This window comes from Silene latifolia, chromosome 2, assembly GCF_048544455.1.
Source record: "Silene latifolia isolate original U9 population chromosome 2, ASM4854445v1, whole genome shotgun sequence".
Taxonomy (NCBI): domain Eukaryota; kingdom Viridiplantae; phylum Streptophyta; class Magnoliopsida; order Caryophyllales; family Caryophyllaceae; genus Silene; species Silene latifolia.
The window spans coordinates 11,128,338-11,137,214 of NC_133527.1; positions in this window are offsets into that span (position 1 = coordinate 11,128,338).

The window sequence follows — 8,877 nt, forward strand, 5'->3', positions numbered from 1 at the left end:
CATTCCTTTTTTGGGACCTTAAATACAGCCCTTACGGCTGTATTTATCATTAAATTTAAATTTAATACAGGATTTTCTTAAACTTATAATTGTTCATTAAATTTAAATAACAAGTATTATATTACATATATCGAATACCAATTCGGAGCTCTTACTTTTTTAATGATTGTTTGTGTAAATCATAACTACTATTTTTAAAATTTATTTGAACATGTTCTTTGTAAGCAAATTAATTTATATCCTCATGAATTCGAATTAAATTAGGAATTTAAGACACAATTACGCGTAAATTGATGTCATTAATGTTTGATTTAAGGTTTTCATTCCTTTTTTGGCACCTTAAATACAGCCCTTAGGGCTGTATTTATCATTAAATTTAAATTTAATACAGGATTTTCTTAAACTTATAATTGTTCATTAAATTTAAATAACAAGTATTATATTACATATATCGAATACCAATTCAGAGCTCTTACTTTTTTAATGATTGTTTGTGTAAATCATAACTACTATTTTTAAAATTTATTTGAACATGTTCTTTGTAAGCAAATTAATTTATATGCCATGAATTTCTATAATAATAATAATAATAATAATAATAATAATAATAATAATAATAATAATAAAGACAAGACAAACCACCATATTTCACCATTCCCTTTTTAATAGTATTTTATCAAGCCATATCATCATCATTTATAAATATAATAAAAAGACAAACTAAAGCATCATATTTCACCATTCAACTATTTAAGAGCAATTTATCAAGCCACATCATCATTGGTTGTTTTGAAAAGAAAAATAAAAATAAAAATGAATTTGTAAACATTAAATGCAAATAAATAGATAATAAACATTAAGCTTAGTCTATTTAATTTTAAAATAAATTAAACAACAACCAAAAATTAAAATACATACTAATTTTAAGTTTCTACGTTTATTATTGGAATAAGATAAAGCCAAATAAAAAATATTTCAATTTTATGCAGTTTATGAGTAACTAATTAATTTTTGTAAACATAAAATGCAAATAAATAATAGCAAAATAAACATTTATCTTTGGCATTTTAAATTTTGATATAAATAAACAAAAATTCAAAATCAATACTCAGACTAACTTTTAAATTCCGACGTTAATTCTTAGAATAAGTCAAACGAAAAATAAAAACATCACCCTAATTTTAAATTGTTTATATATGCAATTCCCACTTTTGGTTATAAACTTCCCCAATTTAACTAAATTTGGTATATTTCTTACAATATTTCAATGGTTTTTTTTGTTTTTTTTTTATGTACCCAACTTTCACCGCATAAGTACAATTTAAGGATAATATAGTGTAATAGAAAGAAGTTTTCTGAACTCAAATTATTGTACAATACAAAAATGAATATTGCAAAGATATTTACAAAAAAATTAAAATATCAAACAAAAAAAAGTGCACTATAGTGAAAGAGGTAAAACAATAAACAAAAAAAATAAAAGATTAAACACATCACGTGCCCCATAAAAAATAGAAACAAAAAAGTAAAATATAAAAAATTAAAGAAAAAAATAATATACTACCCCATTGCGCACCAACAGCCAAAAACAAAAACATAAGTAACTCCCCACCACTCACACTCTCATCCTTTCACATCTCTACTACCAACTCCGCCACCTATTTCTAGTCAAGCACTAACTTGCTAAGTGCTCAGCCATTAACCTGCCAATGATGAAAAAGAGTTATGAAGTTTTTGATTTTACATTTGATACAATTAAATTTATATCATAATTCATAATGTTTAATTAAATAGTGCAATTTACCTTGATACATCAGCATCTACTATATATGTACAACAACTTAGCTCATTTGAGAGGATATATGAAGGTATTTGATGATTCTAACCAAGATATATAGATAATAAGATAATTATACTTTCACCAAGTTAAAGAATTTTTATGTAAGTGTTAGCTTATACAATTAAGCTCAAACAAACCCGTGATTTTCACGGGTAAAAAAACTAGTTTATTAATTAAAAAGAAAAAGTTGAGAAGCATTAATTACAAATTAGAGTACAACGAATATAGGATTATGTTTTTGTTTTAAAGTAATTAAACATCAAAGTATATATACTTAGATTTTAAATTTGTGGTGTTAATGTTAAATAAGGTATACGACAAGTAAAAGTTATATTACATTACTCAAATTTTTATATTATTTATAAAATTTATCTCCTCTTTTGATATGTAGGTCCTCAATTTCAATGAATTGGATATATTGTAACACTCCTAATTTTCGTTTAATATTTCTTTAATTTATTTTCCCATATTTCGTATTTTATTTTCTGGAAAAATATTGTTTTCTGATTTAATGGGTTGATCGAGCTCGAGTTTGGCGATGACCCGCTTGGTTTGTGGGTTTCACGTGTGGTTATGATGGATGGGTGGAGTTTTGGGCGTAAGTTGGAGTAAACCCATGAGCTTTTTTTATAAATACTAAGAGTGAAAACTAAACCCTTGCATTCTTTTTCGTCATCCCCCTAAAACTAAAAGAATAAGAAAACACAATTGTTTTCCCGCCCAAGTGCTTATGCCTATAAGTGGGCCTATTTTTTTTATCATCTTAACTCAAGAGTACAATTCAATACTTTAGTGAGCCTCCATAATTATTGGCTCAATCTTTGCCACAAATAAAATATTTGGCAAGAAAGATTTCACAACTTTATCCCATATTTAATAAAATATTCTTGCATTCAATTAACTTCCTATTTAATAATGCATTCACACTCCAATCTTCATAAAAAAAAACCTGAAAATAAATTAAAAACATGTTAATGTAAAATACGAAATTAAATAAAATAACATACTGATATTTTAATATAAAAACCACAAGATTAAGCACAAGACTAAATCAAAAAGATAACATACTGATATCATAATAAGATTAAGCATCTCCCTAAAATATTATACAAAAATACATTCCTAATTAACATACTTATTTCGATTCATTTATGTACTATAATTTCTTTATAAAATACCTTAATCGTAATCTTTTTGGGTCAAATAAAAGGCCAATTTTAGATGTGTCGTATACTTTTTACATCTATTTCTGTTATAAGGTCACTATGCGCTTTATTTTTATTTCGTATTTAACTCAATCCTATCACCCTCCTACCCTCTATAATCCTCCTATAACTACAACTGAAAAATTAAGTCATCTATAAATTTTCCTATCAATTCAATAACAAAGTCCTGAGCCTATATTAGATTACGTTATTTCATATTAATAAACTACCATTATTTTAATCGATACATTACAACATTCTATTATAAGTACAACTCATTTATATAAATATTTTTAACTCTCAAACTCAATATATAGAATCCTCTCAAATGTTGTGCTTTAGCACGAGATCTCAACAAGTAATTCTCTAATTCCTAAACCTAGTCTTCTTCTCTTTTATCTCCCTTGGTGTCGCGCGATATCTCGCTTAGGGTTTCGCGCCATCCTTTCGTTTCCTTCGTTCTTCATCGTTCTTCGTGCTTGATCAATCCTATTCCTTGGATCTATAAATCTTCGTCGTAAGTTTCGTAATTTACGCATTTATTTAATAGTTTTATATATATCGTTAGTATACTAATTAGATCCGTTCTCTTTGGCACGTGAATAATACAATAAATTAAAGGCGTGTAAGTTGCACCTGGATAAGATATCTACGTTGTTGAGGACGATCTCTAGGATTTATTTGATAAAAAAGGTAACCAAGTGTTTCTCTTTTAATTGTGTTTATGCCAATTGATGTAATCAATATGATTTAATGATTGCTTTGTTGGATTAGTACATGTTTGATAATTTATTGTCATGAATAACATGTTTCATATATTTGCACATGCTTTAATGCTTTAATGGTATATCGTGGGGTTGTTTATGCGTCGTTATGGGTATCGTGTGCGCAACTAAGGTTCACGAGTGAAACCCTAGTGGCCGCAAGACTTGCGCCCATGAGTGTTACTTAGGGTTATAGCTGAAGTTGGTATAATCTTGAAAATATGATTCAAGGTTATGGCTGAAGCTAGTACAATCTCAAGCTACGACTCAAGTTATGGCTGAAACAGGTATAACCTTGGAAATATAAATCAAGGTTATAGTTGAAGCTACTATAACTTTGGGATACGAGTTAAGGTTATGGCTGAAACTAGCGTAACCCTGAGATTATGACTCAAGGTTATGGTTGAAACTAGTATAACTTCAAGTTTTGTGTCAAGGTTATGGTTGAGGTTTATAACAACCCGACCCGCCACCGTCGTAACACAGCCCCAATAAGATGGGATGTGTACCTTTGAGCCCATTATTTGTCAACACTTAAGCCCAAAAGCACAAGACCTTGTTATTAAGTGGTGGGTGGAATCCTTTATAGACATATCATAAGCTCTATATTTTCCAGATGTGGGACAAATTTCCTATCAATCTCCTGGGGTGTTACAAACTCCCCCACTTAAAGAACACAACGTCCTCGTTGTGCCTCAAACTTGACCACAACCAAGCTCCAGAATCCTCCCCCACTAGGTGGGTGACCCGTGATACGGTCGTTATGTACCAAAAATAAATACCTAAGTTACAACTAACAGAAGCTAGCAGCAAGTAGGGTCGATCTCCACAGGGAGGCTAAGTTGCTAAATATCTGTCTAATTTGGTCTGTCGGATGTCACAGTGTGGGGGTTTTGAAAGTGATATTCTAAACTAAAGAGAATAAGGAAGAGGGGAATAAAAAGAAGGGAGAAAACAGATAAAGAGGAGCAGCTAAGACAGACGGTTCACCATAATCATCCGGTCAAGTAATCTAGGTCTCAGGTCAATGCAAATACGATCTAAGGGGTAACGAATGTCACCTTTCGGTCCTTAATTCACCCTAAAGTGTAAACAGCTTAACTTTCACCCTCACTGCAATACCCTATTGTTCGCTACTAGTCTTGCCTCTTCCAACCTTTCGGTCCAGGTCGAGGATCACTAAGAATTATAGGTCTAATTGTGTCGACTCAATCAGACGGATACAATTAACTGCAGCATTTAACCAACAAAGACAACACCAGCATTAACCCAATAAATCGATTACTCTCCCTTCATAATTATGGATCCCCTATAGTCTTAGCATAAGGGAATTAGCTACTCATATTACTAATTAAACTAACAAAGAATTAATTTCCCAAAGAAAACATAATGAAATAACAATAAATTGCGATAAGGAAAATTAGGGCAGAAATTAATTGTAACGAAAGCGAAGAATTAAAGCAATAAAGGATTAATTATTATTAAAGGAAGAGAAAGAAATTACAATCCAAGCGAATCCGGCGTAAAGAACACAAAATCCGAGTGAAAATAATCCCGAAATAAAGTAACAGTGAAGAGGAACAAGGCAACGTTCTAAAGTTTACAGTAGAGTGTTTGATAATATGAAAAGATGATCCTAATAAACCTAATAAAGCATGCTTAAATAGCAAAGCAAAAGAGTTTAGCGAAATAAAATATCACGCGGACTAATTAAAGCCCAAACCCGTCAAAAATTGTTGCTCGATCGATCATGTAGTCTCTCGATCGAGTGATATTCCTTAGCATTCCTCTCGATCGAGAACAATTCCTCTTTAATCACTCGATCGAGAAGAAGTAGCTCTCGATCGAGTAAATGGTCTCTCGATCGAATAGAAATAGATCTCGATCGAGCACTTCTCAGCGCGTAATTCCTGCTTTGCGCACTGAACTTCAAATGGCTGCCATTTCTTTGTTACTTGGGCAAATAGGGAGATTCCAGTGGCGTTGGAAAGCTAAAAGGACAAACTTTCATCTCCAATTGGAATCACCTGAATATCTGTCGTAGAACCCGAGATATGGCTCTCCAAAGTAGGCACTAGCAATTTGAAGTTCTTCCTTTGCTCGCCTAGCTATCTTTCTTCTTTGCGCATCTCAAAATAGCTACATTCCCGCTCCAAGTTCACTCTTCCTCCAAATGCATGCTAAAAGGACGGTAAAAGGCTTGATTTCACTACTTTTGGGTTCATTCCTGCAAATAAGAGAAAATAACCCAAAGTAGTATATTCGGGCATTTCGTAGCATAAAACTACGATAAAAGCATAGAAATACGTGCATGAATTAGGCTAAAAAGACTATATAAAATGCACGTATCAAATCTCCCCAAACCAAACCTTTACTCGTCCTCGAGTAAACTAAAATGCAACTAATGGAACGGAAATGATAACTCGAGCTAGCTTAACTTGTCTACTTAAACCGTTTTAATGCAAACTAAAATCAACGATTCTGACTACAATGGTCAACACGCAAACGAATTGTAAGATGTCCATAAATAAAGCTGACCTATCAACCCTGCAAGACCAACAAAATCGGACTCTCACGTGGTCGCTCTTCTCTCATGAAGCAAAGGGTGAGAGTATATGTATAAGAGAGAAAGAGAAAACAGTCACTCACCTAGACTGCGACCTACATAACATGCATGCAACAAAAATGATAGACGATTCAAGTACTGCACATACATTCCAACCAACAATGTCCGTCACAGCTGAGGGCTTACAAAAGATATGGGAAAGTGAGGTTCAGGTGAGAAAAGGCAAAACAAATTATGGAAATGTGAAGGTAAAGCGTCAAGCTAGTTCCTAAACAAGGCCATATAAGACCATCCGAATCTCAACTGACTAGAAAATAAAGTACAAGTGCCCTTCATTGGCACACATCTCACTACCCAAAACACTATCTCCTCAAAAAGATATGAATAAAATGGAGGAGTGAGACCGTCACAATATAAAAGTGAACACATACGGTCTCAAAATCAAATCAGCTCAAATATTCCAACTTTTCTTCTTCTGGTTACTTCACTGTATAACGTGATTTTTGATGATTCAAGTTTTTCCCTTTTTTTCTTTTTTTTTTTTTTTTTTTCACGTATCACTTTCTTTTTGTTTTTCAATTTCTTTTTTTTTCTTTTCTTTTCATCCTTCCTTCCTTTATTTTCCACCAACTCCAACAATACACACGAGCCAAACTTGCAAACGGAATAAACATACCACAAAAGACATACTAAACTAGCTTGACTAGGCAGGCTCAATTTTGGATGTAGCTAATGGGTCAAAAAGGCTATATTTAACTAAAGTGGAGCTAAATGGGTGAAAAATATAAGAAAAGGGGAAAATTTATAAGCACCTCCCTGCATGTGACACCGACCACAAACCCGAATGTATGCATTTGACAAGAAATCGAATGTCATAAAAGCGCAAAAATAATGAACATGCTATGCAAGGAGTACTACTCTCAATTCCTACATGAACCGGTCATGAATGTCACCAGTTATAAGGCTCTAAAACTCAGAAATTGTAGAGTAGGTTGCCAATTTATCAGGTCAAGTCTAAACAGTCAGCTAAATTTGAACAAAAACTCGTAGAAATGCGCAAGACTGAGCTAATAAGTGTTAATAAAGTGCAAGGCTCAAGTAAAAAGACAAGTTAAAGTGCAATTTCATCACGGAAATCTACCGTTCCGACTCAACCTATATGCTAAAATAAACGTGAAATTTTTTGAATTTTTGAAAAATTTTCAATTTTTTTATGGAATTTTTGAATTTTTAACAAAAATAAACAACAATGCAAACATAAATTAAACGTGATAATTGAAATGCAATGAAAACAAGATGCAGACACAGATATGGATGCATAACCTCCCCAAACCAAACTGTACAATGTCCTCATTGTACCAAAAATAGGGAAAGAAAATGCAAACTAAAAAGGAGAGAGTGGAGATGCGGAAAACTCACAAGACGTCATATAGAGGGACCTCCCCAAACCGACCATGAACATGGGAGGTCAAGGAAAGTCAAACAGTAGCTCCATAGACGGGAAACAGCAGCAGGGAGTCAAAACTACTCGATCGAGCACTTGGAACAGCTCGATCGAGTGAACTGGTCCATTGGAAGGACTCGATCGAGCAGAAAACCACTCGATCGAGTACTTAGACCTGCAAAACACGCAATTCAAAGCTAGAAAAGCATAAGGAGTTCGTAAAACAGCGTATAAAGTTCAACAATAAGCTAAGGAAAAATAAAATGTTCAACAAAAGTACAACAAAACAGTCCGGGCTGCCTCCCGGTAGCGCTAGTTTCAGATAGGTCCCAGCTCGACCTTCTTCCAGATCATCCAAAAGCACAAATCATCGGCCTACTACTAGGCCTCTGACTGGACGCGGTAGCTTCAGCAATCGTCAAGCGGATATCCGGCCTCCATAGCTTGGCAATGTAAGAACAGCAGCTTCCCACAGCATCCGGTCCCAATCTATCACCTCATCACGCAGCTTTTTCCTAGACGGTGTGGCTTCATCAACACCTCCTCCTGGGTCGTCTATCCAGGCAGTTCCAGACTTCATGCTAAGAGCACCCATCTCACCTCCCGGGTCTTTAAACTCGTCAAGACCTGTAGAAAGAGAAACAAAGACACGTTCCTCCAATTCGCTCCCAGAATGGGGCGGAGGTGTTACAACAGCAACGACAATATGTGACTCAAAATACGGCTCAGACGGAATGTCAACGGAGTCTACAAGGGGAATATCAATGCAAGGTATGATAGGTATGGATTCCCTAGGGTCATCGGACTTAGTAAAAACCAAGTCCTCTCCTCCGACCACGAAAGGTAAGTGTCCCAACCCCGACATCAATAATTGCGCCAGCAGTGCACAAAAATGGTCGTCCCAAAATAATGGGAACATTGCGGTCTTCGGGTATGTTTAAGACAATGAAATCTGCGGGAATATAGAAATTCCCGACCCTAACAGGTACGTCATGTAAAGCTCCTTTGACCCGTACATAAGAGTAATCAGCCAACTGTATAGTCGTTCTAGCGCGCGT